At 41.9% G+C, this 16,214-nt stretch overlaps 1 protein-coding gene across 1 annotated transcript in view; it reads right to left on the reverse strand.

Annotated features, from left to right (window-relative positions):
• The window catches only part of LOC117506886 (von Willebrand factor A domain-containing protein 1-like), a 100,255-nt gene that overhangs the window by 23,952 nt on the left and 60,089 nt on the right, over window positions 1-16,214 (reverse strand). The window lies entirely within an intron of this gene.

Below are 16,214 nucleotides of genomic sequence, written 5' to 3' on the forward strand. Positions count from 1 at the left end.
GCCCAGAACGTACCATTTCTCTTCTTGGGCACTCACTGAAAGAGCCCTTTGAAGTGCAGCAAAATGACCAATTGTGTATGTTGCTAAGGAAAAATAATAAAATTTGGCCAATCAGTATCGCCAAATTTAATGGCTTGGGGGCGAGAGATATTTTCGTCCCTGGACCAATTGTGTGTGGTTGCTAAGGAAAAATAAATATTTGGCCAATCAGCATCACCAAATTTAATGGCTTGGGTCGCCTGTGGTTTTATCAAAGTGCTGCCGTTTTTGGCGGAAACAGAAACCCCACAGATGTTTGGGCTGTATTTATTTTTTGTCGCGGTGTGTTTTGCTGGTGTAAGTTGAAGAACTTTGGGACTTTATGATTGCTGCTCCTCCTGGTCATTATATCCTCTGAGATTTTCAGCTGCGGATTTGCCTTCGGATCGTACTTCAGCTTCAGTCAGAATAAATTACACGTTATAGTTCAAGTTTTCTCTCTCTCTCTCTCTCTCTTTTGGAAGTTGGTGTGAACATTGTCGTATGTACATAATGTTGTTTTGTCAATTGAAGAATTTTTCCATATTTTGAAAGAGTCTAAATTTGGTGATATTTTCTATTCTGTTAAGGGGGTGTCACTGTGAACCCTGTGATCTGTTTGGCTGTAAATAATGGCAGTGCAGTACAGTTTGGTGTACTATGTAATTGGTGTCAAATGGTGAAATGTTCCTTGCTCAAGAACTTGAGTGTTGTATTTGATACTGTTCCTTTCCAAAGTATAAATGAGGCCTAATATAGCTGTAAATGGTTAACTTTATCTGTGAAACTGCTGATTTTGAGAAGAACATTAAATGATTATTGTGGAATTGTAGTCATTTTCCAACATGCACAGCAGCCCCACCAAGAATTTTTCTTTAACCACCAGCCGCCACTGACACACAAAGTGACTCAGAACTCAAAAGAAACCTGGGGGTGAATGGAACCAAAGACATCTTATAATAGTAATCAAACTAAAAAGGAAAACCACAAAACGACCAAGTACAAAACCAAGAAAACAAAGGCAGAAAACTAACAAAGAAGCAAATAAGTGCAAACACAAGAAAACAACACAACTAACAGATGAAGACACATAACTGACATACAATGACCATAAACACAGGGACCCAGACAGGGGACAAATCACAAAGATGACTAACAAGGATGACAGGGAACAGAACACAGAGAGAGCCACTACAGCACAGCGCTGTGTCTTTGCTACTCACAGCTGGAGAACACATATCGTGCCATGTAGAACATCACCTCTCAACACGCCACTGCCATGCACACATTTTGGCATGCTCTCCTGAGATGGTAAAAAATAAAAACACATATCACCTTTGCAACGCCTTCAGCAGCACATCACTGCACACTGCAGTGAATATATCCGTTTGATCATATGAACACTCAGCTGGTGATCCAAATGTCATGTCCACCGCGTGAGTTATAGTCCACATGACACAGTGTGCTTTGGCGTGCAACGCGCTGGACAGCTGACACATGGAGCCGGCTGCTGTGTTCATGATATGAGCATTCATTCATGTCAGTTCATTAATTCCTTATTTACATCCATGGTCATGGTTCACGAACATGAAGGAACAGAGGGATGTTAAGTGCTGTATTGTCTGCTCTTTGAAACAGGAATTAAAAATTTTAACAGACAAAATGAAATCCATTTGTTTCCTCATTTCCAACACAGACCATCAGGTTATCAGGCATCACTTACACATCATTACCAGTAACATGATTGTCTTACATTTAAACAGTACAGTCCTTGTTCTTATAATGTTCTGTGCTCTCTCATTATTTTGTCCTTACACATTTTCGTTGAATTATGTACATTTGGACAACATGTGATTGCTTTCGCTGCTGTGTAAGCATGATGTGGTATCACACCTCTCATGTGGTTGTACTGTGTTCATGTGCATGCACGCAACAGTCACTACTGGATTGTACATGGTTGTGTGACCATGTGTCCCTCCCAACAGCGGCTGGAATTTTTCACGGTTCACCAAGTCATTTTTTTTTTCTGGCTTTTTCAAATGGTTTCTGTGTTATTTGCCCAACTTCATGTTATGTGTGAAGGGGCTATAATATTGTGTAGAGCCCCCTTTTGCCACCCACACAACCCTTACCCATCAAGGCATAGATTCCACTAGACCTTTTTATCAGAACCAACATTCACTTTTTCAGCAATCTGAGTTACAGTAGTTCTTGTACTGGATCAGACCACTTTGGCCAGCCTTCACTCTCCATGTGCATTAGTGACCCTTGGCCACCCATGTCCCCGGTTCACCGGTTTTCAATCCCTGGACCACTTTTGGTAGGGACTGACCGCTACAGACTGGGTCCGTTCTACCAGAGTTGCAGTTTTGGAGATGCTCTGGCTCAGTCATCTAGCCATCACATTTGGCTCTTGTTAAAGTCACTCAAATCTTTATGCATCCAAATTTTTCTGCTTCAACTTTAACTTGCGGACCAAAAGTGTTGCCTAATGCAACCACCCTTGACAGATGCCATTGTAATGAGAATCAATGCTGTCACCAGTCACAATGTGATGGTGATCAGTGTAAGCGATCGTGATAAAATCTTGTGAGCTCACACGTGACTGAAGCAAAGTGGCTTCTCAGAAGTGACTCACAATTTCAAAGAAAATGAATCAGTGCTGCCTACATGCACCATCCTGCAAAATCTGATTTCTGACCAACAGGTATCTGATTGTCTGAGTCACTTGTCTGTTCCTGCTGCAAAACCAGCAACAACATGTTACAATAAACACATTTGCACATTTCTGTAGATAACTTGGGTCTGTATGTAGTTTTTAAAATATTAACCATAGCTGTGGAATACATGGTTTCCTCTTGTGTATGACTATCAGCGATGCATGCAGTGATGTTCTGCTGTGGAAATGTGGACTAAAAACAGGGTTATATGTTCTATTTACTACTATAGTCGTCTCACTAACACATGTACATTTATTCCTAATCTGTATACTTATTGCACTTCTCCATGTCATCCATACTTATTTTTAACTGCATCACCTCTGCAGAACACACTCATATTTTTAAATCACAGCAATGGTTCTTCATCATTAAACCTATATAGGGAGACAGGAAATAAAGCAGGAGGAAAATAAAGAGGCAGAGAGGAAATGAGGGAGAACAGAGCAATCAGACTAAGAGGCGTCAACTGACAGCTAAATGAAACATCAAAAACTTATAGAGATCAGAGAAAGAGAGGGGCGAGACAGCGAGAGAGAGGCTGATGAAGGTGTAGAAGAATGAAGCTTTGCATGTTGAGCTACAGGTGGCACAGTGACTTTGTGCACTCAAAAAAAAAAAAAGATACATTGGATGAACTCAATTCAATTATAAGCAGGATTTCCATCTAAAAATATATCTAGCCCCAACTCAAATAAAGCGCATCCATGCAAGATAATTTAATTTAGTTGGGACTACATATATTTATTAGATGGAAATCCTGCACATAACTGAATTGAGTTCATCCAATGAGTCAGTTGTTTGGATGATACACTCAAATAACTGATATAACAATAGAAATAATTGGATTCCATCTAATATATGTAGCCCCAACTCAAAGAAAACACACCCATGCAAGCTAATGCAAGATAGCACTGTTGCCTCACAGCAAGAAGGTTCCAGGTTCTCTTCAACCCTATTTCACTTCATTTTCATTTCATGATGGTATCACAAAAGGTACATTAATCTATTGGTTTGTGACGTGAGCACAAATTAATTTTGTGATGGGAACATGAAATGCAGGGTGACACTGGAGGAGTTAGGGGAAGTGAGAGTGTTACGTTACACTGGTCTATTCTGTATGGAGTTTGCATGTTCTTCCCCAGTTGGCATGGGTTCCCTCTGGGTGCTCTGGCTTTCTCCCACTTCCAAAGATGCAGGTTTGGTGAACTGGTGACTCTAAATTGAAAGTAGGTATGAATGTGTTCGTCTGTCTCTATGGCGTAGTTTAGAGTGCCAGTTCAAATCAAATTTATTGCAAATCTGATTCGAATCAGATCTCACTGATTGACTGTCCACATTATATATAGCAAATAACCAGATCTGATCTGTGTGTCCACACTGACAGTCTTATCCATATTGATTGCTATGGTAACAGGCTACTCACAGGAAAACCATGGACGACAACAAACTGTGCCAGTTTCAGCCCAAAATGGTTATGTGGAGCCCAGATCGCTAACAAGCACTTCATTTCCTGATCTGTTCATTATTATCCTCCATGCTCTGTTGTTTTTGACAGTTTTCTTCAACTTTTTTCCGCTTATTCCAACTTCACAGGTATGGTGCCTCAAATCAATGTCCGTCTCTACTACTACTTGTTTGTGTTGCGCTGTGAGACACACAAAGGACACTTAGAAATCCTATTTGAGCGACCGAGACATTCAGATTGAAACAGATTTGCAAAAAATTTGATTCTGAATGTTATTTCAAACCACCTTTATATGTGGTTTTAATCCGCTTTGGAAAAATCAGATCTCACTTTTTTTTTTTTTTTACTGTTGAGACTGCAAAAAAAAAAAAAAAAAAAATCAAGCTGGATACAATCTAAAAATCTACAATGCTAAAAATACGATTTTGTAATGTGAACAAAGCCTACATATGTGTCGGCCCTGAGATTGACTGGCGTCCTGTCCAGGGTGTACCCTGCCTCTGGCACAATGAACACTGGGATTGGCTCCAGCCTCAAACACATTCCATGTCAACTAGTTTGGGATGTCTAAACTCCTTATTAAGAAAACATACTGACTTTTAATTATCCTAGTGGCCACTGATATTTGACATAAAAAGAGCATAAAAATAAAAGTCAGATGGTTTGTCCAATACTTTAATGTGAGTTATCCTCGAAAATAAATGACCTAAAATGTACATAATATGAAGAAACTAGTTGCTTTGTTAGAAGCAGTTTGCACCATCTGCCATGCTTAGTTAGTATATCATAGGTAACATTTGTCACGTAATCCAATGGACGTTGAACTTGTTTGACCATTACTTTGGAGAACAAGCATTCAACACTATTTTAGTGATTAATCCTATTAGTGCAACCAGTAATTGTGCAATTTTGACTTCTATGAACTGAAACTGACCTTTGTCAACATTTTTGCTGTTTATACCCCATAACATTTAGTCAAAGACACTTCAAACTATACGTTATTGGAGTCTTTATGATCAGACAAATGTGGTATATTTTTCAATTTATTTCAATTCAAATTTTTTTAAAATTTATATAGAGCCAACTGACAACAAAGCTGCCTCACGATGCTTCACATGAGTAAGGTCTAACCTTACAAACCCCGCTGAGAAAACACACAGGTGACACTGGTAAGGAAAACCTCCCTCTGATTAGGTTGAGGAAGAATCCTCAAGCAGACCAGACTCAAGTGTTGTCCACTGTGTAGGCCATTCTAACAGTTTCAAGGTTTTTACAGAATTTTGCCAAGTGAAGAAACAGGAAACAGAAAAAAACAAACAAACAAAAAAAACAGAACAGCATCAAAAACATAAGTGCATAACTGAGGTGAGCACGCAGTCATTGGCACCAAAGGCAGGGCATTGTGAGATCAAACTGGCACCCTGGGCTGCAGGGTCCGCATCCATCCATCAGTTTCAACTGTCTTCATGGAAGACTGCTTTCCAAAAGCAGACCTCAGTGGCTCAGAGAGGTCACCTTCAGCAAGATGGTTCATGGGCCACTGCGTCACCTTCAGCCAGGGCACCTTGTGGTCACTCCAGCGATTCAATATGACTGGAGCATTTTTAAATTTTGATCCCTATGTAATTTTTTATTGACCCCATACACTGTAAAAAAAATTCTGTTGTTTACACAAAAAAATTCTGGCAGCTGTGGTTGCCAGAGGAATTCTGGCACCCATATTTCAGACATCCATCCATCCATCCATCCATCCATTTTCTTCCGCTTTATCCGGAGTCGGGTCGCGGGGGCAGCAGCTCAAGCAAAGCCGCCCAGACCTCCCGATCCACACACACCTCCCCCAGCTCCTCTGGGGGAACCCCAAGGCGTTCCCAAGCCAGTCAAGAGATGTAATCCCTCCAGCGTGTCCTGGGTCTTCCCCGGGGCCTCCTCCCAATGGGACGTGCCGGGAACACCTTTCCAGCGAGGCGTCCAGGGGGCATCCGGAAAAGATGCCCGAGCCACCTCAACTGACTCCTTTCGACGTGGAGGAGCAGCGGCTCGACTCCGAGCTCCTCCCAAGTGACCGAGCTCCTCACCCTATCTCTAAGGGAGTGCCCAGCCACCCTGTGGAGGAAATTCATCTCGGCCGCTTGTACCCGCGATCTCGTTCTTTCGGTCATGAGCCAAATCTCATGACCATAGGTGAGGATCAGAACGTAGATCGATCGGTAAATCAAGATCTTTGCCCCCCTACTCAGCTCTCTCTTCACCACGATGGTCCGATACAGCGACCGCATCACTGCAGACGCTGCACCGATCCATCTATCGATCTCACGCTCCATCCATCCCTCACTCGTGAACAAGACCCCGAGATACTTAAACTCCTCCACTTGAGGCAAGGACACTCCACCAACCTGAAGAGGGCAAAGCACCTTTTTCCTGTCGAGAACCATGGCCTTGGATTTGGAGGTGCTGATTTTCATCCCGGACGCTGATAATATTTCAGACATATTATATATATATATTAGTCTGGAACAAAGAGGACAAACAATGTTGTAAAGAACAATAATCAAGACATTAAAGAGCAAACTTCACTTTCCCCAGAACGACATGATCAGGAAGCGAGCGTAGCTCACAGCAGCTCCCATTGAAAATAACGGAGAGACAGCCTGTGATTCTCGCATGTTTACATTAACAAACACAATAACAACATCTATAAACCCAGAGAATATATTCATGGCAGTTTTAGGCACAATATAAAAATAGTTTTATGTTGCGATGTTAATGGTGTTGTCCGTGTGCAGCAGTTAAAGTGCAACATGATCAGAGCATCTCAATGCAGTTCTTAGTGTTACTGAGATCTTGCAGCGCGACGACCTCTTCGAAGTTTTGCAAGATTTGAAACCTGAAAAGGGCGAATGGCAGGGGTGGAGTTTGAAATGGGAACTTTCAGCACTGAAAGCAAGTGCACTAACCACTTGGTCACCACCCCTGCTAGCTGTCTCTATCTTATTGATTAATAATTATGTAACGGCTGAGTGGATCCTTGTCATTTGATTGGTGCTTTGTATGTCACATGACATGGATTATCTGTCCCATTTGTGTTGCAATGCATTCAGAGTGCAGTTTGGTTCCATTTATAGTGCAAATTTGGTTCCATACGTTTGGTACCATTGCACTCTGCACACACGCATGCCCACATACACGCACGCATGTGCTTGTGCGCTCCCCCCCACACACACAACGCGTGCGCGCGCACACACACACAAAACTGAGCTGTCTGCAGGCTATTAGCAGGAAGTTAGAATGAAAAGCTGGACTAATTTCTGACATGACTTTTTTATGTTGCACTGAGGCTGTACACAGTCCTTTTGTTGGTAGTACGAGTGCCAACCCAGTTGTGTGTACACGCGCATGGGGGACAACGACTCTACAGAGATGACTGCTTGATTGAGGTAACTGATGCTGCTAATTCTTGTAACACACACACACACGTCTGCATGCATGAAGAACTGTTCAGATGAAAAGCTGACATGATTTTTGGCGGGACCAAGGAACTACACAAAGTCTTCTTTTTTTTAGTGGAAGTCCAAAGCATCACCGGACTACACATCACAATTTGGACTTCAGCACCAGTGAAACACCAAAATGTAAGTCTCGTTTCTGTTGTTTATAAATTAATAAAATATCAAATGACAAAGATACAGTAGTGTTCAGAATAATAGTAGTGCTACGTGACTAAAAAGATTAATCCAGGTTTTGAGTATATTTCTTATTGTTACATGGGAGAAACATGCCCATATCATGATGCTTGCACCACCATGCTTCACTGTCTTCACTGTGAACTGTGGCTTGAATTCAGAGTTTGGGGGTCGTCTCACAAACTGTCTGCGGCCCTTGGACCCAAAAAGAACAATTTTACTCTCATCAGTCCACAAAATATTCCTCCATTTCTCTTTAGGCCAGTTGATGTGTTCTTTGGCAAATTGTAACCTCTTCTGCACATGTCTTTTATTTAACAGAGGGACTTTGTGGGGATTCTTGCAAATAAATTAGCTTCACACAGGCGTCTTCTAACTGTCACAGCACTTACAGGTAACTCCAGACTGTCTTTGATCATCCTGGAGCTGATCAATGGGTGAGCCTTTGCCATTCTGGTTATTCTTCTATCCATTTTGATGGTTGTTTTCCATTTTCTTCCATGCGTCTCTGGTTTTTTTTGTCCATTTTAAAGCATTGGAGATCATTGTAGATGAACAGCCTATAATTTTTGCACCTGCGTATAAGTTTTCCCCTCTCCAGTCAACTTTTTAATCAAACTACGCTGTTCTTCTGAACAATGTCTTGAACGTCCCATTTTCCTCAGGCTTTCAAAGAGAAAAGCATGTTCAACAGGTGCTGGTTTCATCCTTAAATAGGGGACACCTGATTCACGCCTGTTTGTTCCACAAAATTGACGAACTCACTGACTGAATGCCACACTACTGTTATTGTGAACACCCCCTTTTCTACTTTTTTTTTTTTTACTAATAGCCCAATTTCATAGCCTTAAGAGTGTGCATATCATGAATGCTTAGTCTTGTTGGATTTGGGAGAATCTACTGAATCTACTGGTACCTTGTTTCCCATGTAACAATAAGAAATATACTCAAAACATGGATTAATCTTTTTAGTCACATAGCACTACGATTATTCTGAACACTACTGTATATTTTAGCCATTATATAAAACAAATAATGAATGTTTTTGCATTCTTTCAATGGAATGCATATTTAATTTGGTGAAAGCTGGAACATACCATAATTGTATGTTCCAGCTTTCACCTCATGAAATATTTGTACCGTTGAACTCAAACATTCATTATTTGTACACTCAACAAAAATATAAATGCAACACTTTTGGTTTTGCTCCCATTTTGTATGAGATGAACTCAAAGATCTAAAACTTTTTCCACATACACAATATCACCATTTCTCTCAAATATTGTTCACAAACCAGTCTAAATCTGTGATAGTAAGCACTTCTCCTTTGCTGAGATAATCCATCCCACCTCACAGGTATCAAGATGCTGATTAGACACCATGATTAGTGCACAGGTGTGCCTTAGACTGCCCACAATAAAAGGCCACTCTGAAAGGTGCAGTTTTATCACACAGCACAATGCCACAGATGTCGCAAGATTTGAGGGAGCGTGCAATTGGCATGCTGACAGCAGGAATGTCAACCAGAGCTGTTGCTCGTGTATTGAATGTTCATGTCTCTACCATAAGCCGTCTCCAAAGGCGTTTCAGAGAATTTGGCAGTACATCCAACCAGCCTCACAACCGCAGACCACATGTAACCACACCAGCCCAGTGTTAAGGATTTTATATATATATATATATATATGTTATCACTGTTAAACATTTGTACCTTTTGTCTTCTTTCTCATGAGAACGGTGTTGTGCTGTTTTGCACCTAACCCTGAGACTGTATGTGTTTATTCAACCTTGTTTAGCATGCTGGGGTCAATCTGAACTGGGAATGAAGAGCTGGATGTACTTATTATTATTATACAACTTGTTTTTGTAGCCGCTAACGACTGGGAGTGAAGCATGACGGGGTCAGTCATGAACTGGGAGTAATAGACCTGAAGGTTGTTTTGACTGTTGTGATGTGATGCTTAGTGTGAAGACCAGGACCCTCCAGGCAGATGCACAACAGCTGATAACTGCAACAGACGAACGGGATGTGCTGACCTTCGACGATAAGAGTAAAAGAAAGAAACTGTTTTTCCTTACAGCTGCACTTATTGACGTATGTGTTTATGTTACGGGAAGAAACTTGTCTCGCGTTGTCCCCCCCCCTTAGGACAAGTTTTATGATGTAATGAGGGCATCTCTAATAAAAAGAGCGGGAGCACAGGCCAGACTTTAGTGTAGCCTTGGTGTACAGCCTGGCTGCACTCCACGCGTGATTAATTTGACTTTCTGTCTCACTGGTGTTCCTTGACTCTGTTTGTCTTATCAAAGGTTTTAAGAATGTTTGGAGGAGAAAATACCCAACATTGACTGGGGGCTACGTCCGGGATCTCAACAACACCGGAGGTGTCCGGCGGGGGTCGCCAAGTCCAGACGTAAATCCTTGGCCAAGGTCCGATCGATTGATCGTGTCTGCAATTGTCGACCACCGTTGGCATCGTCTGGTTGACGAGATTTTCCCGAAGAAGACAGACAGGAAGTCGAGTCAGTGAGTAAAATTTCTTTGTAAACAGTACTGAGTGAGTGGTGATCAGATCACATAAACAGTTAAATTCCGCAAGCGATGATACAGAATCGTCTGTTAATGAAACACAGTTAAACTCTGTAAGGAGGGTGCGGACTCCTCTGTTTATATACGCGTACCGGTAGGGGATAAAAGTGATCACATAAAACAGTTAAACTCCATAAGCGATGGCGTGGAATCGTCTGTTAATGCAAAGCAGTTAAAATCCGCGAGGAGGGCGGACTCCTCTACGGTTGCGAGGGACGCCCGTAGTTAAATTCCGGAAGGAGGGTACGGACTCCTCTGTTTTAATACGTAAAGGAAATCCCGGGTAGAAATACGTGCACTGTAAAAAAGCAGTTTAAATTTGGCAGGGACGGCGGAGTCCCTAATGCAGGACATTAGTTAAATTTCACGGGAGGGCGAGGTCCCCTGGCATAAGAATACGCGTACGATTATTAAAAGTGTTTCTATGTGTAAATAGTGTTTTGTGTAAGTGTAAATAACTGTGTGAAGTGTAATACTTTGGACAACGTTAGTGACAACCGTGTGTGGAAGCGAAGGCAAGTGATTCCGCTTCCTACGGGAGGTGAAGGAATCAACCACACGACGGCCAAATTTAATTGTCACGTCCAAAGAAAGTGTGAAAACTTCAGATTTAGAACACCCTAGGTGTGCCCCCGTCTGAAGTCCAAATTATAACAAGGGATAATAAAAATGGGGGGTAAGACGTCTAAAATAAGGAAAATTTATCAACTGACTGGAATTATGGAAGCAAAAAATCCAAAAGCAACAAAGAAATTGGAGACCTGGATAAATAAACATGACTTTGACGGACGACCTGAACCTGATCAGTATACAGAAGCTAAAGAAGGAGTTAGAACAGGAACATAAAGGTGATGAGAAAAGATGCAGAAAGTAGGGGCAGATTTAGTGGCATTTTGGGAGGAGGAAGCAGAGAACAGACAGAAGGGAGCAGAGAAGCGACGATTAGAGAAAGCAAGGAAAAGAAAGCTGTAGGTAAGGCAGAAGAAGATGTGATAATTCAGCACAGAGAACCAGAACAGCCTCAACAACCACCGCCGGCTGGATCGTCGGTGACAACAACACCTTTATCTCCTCTACCAGAGGATGACGATTGTACCGCCACCACAGTATGATTTAGCAGTAAAACCTAAGGTAAAAAGTGAAAAACCAGAAAAACCAGAAAAACCACAAACACGCAGTCAAGCGAAAGTGCCCACAGCCCCTCCCATGGTGGAACACAGTGACCAGGGAGGTGCCTATCCTATGATAGAAGTACCAAATCCTCGTGCAGGAACAGCAGGACATCGATCAACCATGCTCGTATATCGAACATGGAATGCTGATGATATCAAAGCAGCAGTCGGACATGATACCATCGCCACATGTCGATATTGAGGGATTTATGCAGGATATAGAAAACATTAGAATTCTTACCACCTTAATGGACCTGAAGTCCAACAGGTGTGGATGAAAGCATGTGGCCCTAAATGGAGTCAGATACGCGGAGACTGGAATCCTGCAGACCAGGATGGCGTACCGTTGCCACATGATGATCTAGTCTTGAAAACAAGAGTGGAAGCTATGATTACACGTGCAAAAGGTGTGTTAGGACCAAAGATAAATTATACTGAAATTACCAGGACAACACAGAAAGAAGGAGAACCATGGACAGAGTTTAGATGCAGATTTTGAGAGTGTATTTAGGGGTCCATAGTGGCATATTGCCAGGAACACCAGTGTATGAACAACAATTGAAAAACGCCTCTGATCCAACATTCCAATAAGGATATAAAAGCTTGGATACAGAAACATTGGATTGGATTGCCTACAGGCACATTGGAAGAAACACATACACACTGCTGTCATGCAGAAGGAGTCTTAAGCAGAAAAAGACAGGGAACAGCAACAAAGGAGTGTAATGTAGCACACGGAGATGATGAATATGTTACCAACAGGGTAACTTAAGACCAGCAGAAGCAGTGCAAACGCCCCCAAAAGCCATGGCAAAACAGACAAGGTGGACAGCCACAACGTCAAGGACCTGGCAACCATCAACAGCAGCACAGACAGGAGGGCCACCACGTGGTCCCCTGATTTGTTGGAACTGTGGAAGAGAGGGACATATGTATAGAAATTGTCCGAATCCACCTACTGAGGGGAGCAGCAGGAGGAATCCACAACGGAATAATCCTCCGCAGCCACAGTATCCACAATGACTAGAATCCATAATCCATGATTCCACATCAGATAGGCAGTCTGATTGTGATATGGATCTGTGTGCCTTACTGGGAAATCCGGTACCAAAACCAGAAGTGACTTTGTTGGTAAATGGACGACCAGTGACATTCCTTTGTGATACAGGAGCATGTAGAACCACATGTAATGACAACATACCTGTCATCAATTAAGCAACGAAATCTTTAGGGTTCGCTCTGCAAATGGACAAACATCAGACGTCCCTATCACTAAACCCATAACGTTGACAGATCCATTTGGCCTGACATGTACTATGTCAGTGTTGAACATGCCACAATGTCCAGTTAACCTTTTAGGACGAGACAGAGTGACTGCATTGGGCTTGTCCATAATTGTGGAACAAGGGAAATTAGTGTTGAACGCACAGGAGGCGTTAACATGGTAAGAGAAGAAAGCGATGACCCCACATTCCACTATTACTAACATTTGACATTTCAGAAGAAGATGCTTGCAGGATGGGGTAAAGAAGTCGTCTTGCAAGCGACAGCCCTACTAAAAATCCTGAACAAAGATGTCACCACCTGACCCTGCATGTCACAATGTGGCATAAAGATCCTCCAGGTCCGGATGGTGACTATGAAAACAAATGAAAAACGTTTCACCTGTGAAGCTGACAATGACCGATTTGATTCATGATGGCAACTCAACAGCTGTCATAACAGTGACAGATGCCACTGAAGACATTTTACAATTGAGATTCACAGGTTATGCCTTTGCATGTGTCACTGTTGTAAGCATATTTGACAGAATGGAAAGAATTGGGACTGACAGTCATAACAGCTTTGTCAGCCACATGATTGAGCAGAGTTGGACCACGAACGGAGTTCAGTCCATCAACTTAAATTGTATAAAGTGCCAGTTAATGTCTCATTGGTGCTGACAGCTGGACACACACATTGATGTGTCCACTTCACAATCCTGAGTGTTTCAGTTTGAGTCCTGAAGAAGATGATCTTTCTCTCATTCGGTACCATCAGGATGTGTGGATCAACAGGTCCTTCAGACGTAGGACTGATAAAAATGCACACCTGTAGTTATAAGACCAAAAACAGAATACAGACCATGTGTAAGACAGTATCCATTGAAACCTGATGCAATTGAAGGAATCAGGCCAGTAATAGAGAATTTATAACAGCAGGAGTAATAGTGCCATGTCCAGATTCACCATGTAACACACCCATATTCCTGTAAAAAAGGCTCCGCCCTCAGTGGGGTGGAGAATGATTCAAGATCTGCAGGCAGTAAATGCTGCTGTGATTAAAAGAGCACCATGTGTCCCAGATCCACACACCTTGTTAAATTCGCTGAGACCAAATTCTAATAGTTTCTCAGTAATTGACATAAGTAATGCATTTTTCTCTGTGCCAGTACACCCAGATAGTCAATTCTGGTTTGCTTTTACCTTTAAGGGACAACGATATACATTCACCCGATTACCGCAGGGTTACGCAGAGAGTCCAACTATTTATTCTCAAGTCATGTCAGCATGTTTAGCCAATTTCGTTCCACCGGCAGATAGCCAACTATTAGTGTATGTTGATGACATTTTGATTGCCTCTAACACACGAGAAAACTGCATAACTGACACAGTAGCATTATTATGTTTCTTATTTGATAATGGCCACAAAGTGAGTAAAAACAAAGTTCAGTTGTGTAGGGATAAAGTAAAATATTTAGGACATGAATTATCAGCCACAGGGCGCACGATCCTGTCTGACAGAAAGGAAGCAATTTTGCACGCTCCAAAACCACAAACCAAAAAGCAGATGATGTAATTTCTTGGACTGACTAATTACTGCAGGGCATGGATTCCCTGCTATGCAGAATTGACTAGTCCACTTTCTGATTTGATGTACAAGGATGATATTTCAATGTCAACCGTGTTGGAATGGAACAAAGATGCTGAGGAAGCTTTTGTAAAAGTAAAACAAACATTAGTGTCATCCACAGTTTTGGCACTACCAGATTATAGTAAACCATTCATTCAAACAGTTGATTGTAAGAATAAGTTCATGACTAGTGTTTTGGTTCAAGTGTATTAGCTCAAATTGAGGCCAGTGCCTACTACTCATCTAAATTGGATGCAGTGGCAAGTGCTCTACCACCATGCGTACAAGCTGTTATTGCAGCCTCTATGGCTGTTCAAAGTAGCAGTAATGTTGTTCTATTCCATCAGTTGACACTGAAAGTTCCACATGCAGTTTCTGCACTTCTGTTGCAGACAAACATGAGCCTTTTGTCCCCAGCAAGACATCTTTCGTGCATGTCCTTGCTATTATCACAACCACACCTTACGGTAGAGCGATGTACAACATTGAACCCGTTCACATTGATACCTTTACCTGAGGATGGTGAGCCGCACAATTGTCTTGATGTAGCTACAGTCTGTACGAAAGCACGCCCGGACCTCCGGGACACACCCATCCCAAACAGTACAATTGTGTATGTGGATGGTTCTTCCACTAAAAATGCTTATGGACAAACACAATCTGGATATGCTGTTGTCACAAATTCAGAAGTATTGGATTCTGCTTCATTGCCACGTCATTTTCAGCACAAGCAGCTGAATTAGTTGCTTAACTGCAGCTTGCTATCTGTTTAAAGGTACGGCTGTAACAATTTATACAGACAGCCAGTACGCTTTCAGCACAGTGCATGTGTTTGCAAAACTGTGGGAAGAGCGTGGAATGGTGACATCATCTGGAAAGCCAGTGACTCATGCCACACTCCTAACTGCACTACTGAAAGCTGTGAAATTGCCTCAACAAATTGCTATATGCAAGTGTGCGGCTCACACCAAAGGCTCTGACAGTATTTCAAAAGGAAATGATTTTGCTGACAGAGCAGCAAAAGAGGCAGCAGCGGCTTCTTCTATTTTTGTTGTACAGGAAACCACTCCGGATTTGCATTTAGGTCGTACACTGCTTGCTGACATGCAACAGCAGGCAACTGAAAGAGAAAAACAAATGTGGATAAACGTATGCAAATGATTTGTACGTATGACCACAAAAGAAACCCATATTGCCAAAAAATATGTTTAAATGGGCAGCTATTATGAGCCATGGCGTGACGCATGTCTCATCAGGGGGTATGATATCGCAATTGCAATCTATTTTTTGTCTTTATGGGTTCGATGCATATGCAAAACAGCATTGTAGAGCATGCATGATATGTGCAAAACACAACTCACAAGGCAATTTGAGACCCCAAAGAGGCAAATTTCCAACACCACAATATCCCTTTCAAGTATATGGATTATATACAGCTGAGTAAACATGAAGGAAAAGAATTTTGTTTAGTCATAATTGATGCGTTCTCAAAATGGGTAGAATTGTTCCCCACAAAACATGCAGATGCACTTACAGTGGCTAAAAGCATTGTGCAAAGACATCATTCCACGATTTGGAATACCAGAAACAGTCTATTCAGATAATGGAGCGCATTTTGTTAATACAATAGTGCAATACGTAGGAGAAGCGCTACAGATTAATCTTAAAAATCAT

Source organism: Thalassophryne amazonica, chromosome 3, assembly GCF_902500255.1.
Source record: "Thalassophryne amazonica chromosome 3, fThaAma1.1, whole genome shotgun sequence".
Classification (NCBI taxonomy): domain Eukaryota; kingdom Metazoa; phylum Chordata; class Actinopteri; order Batrachoidiformes; family Batrachoididae; genus Thalassophryne; species Thalassophryne amazonica.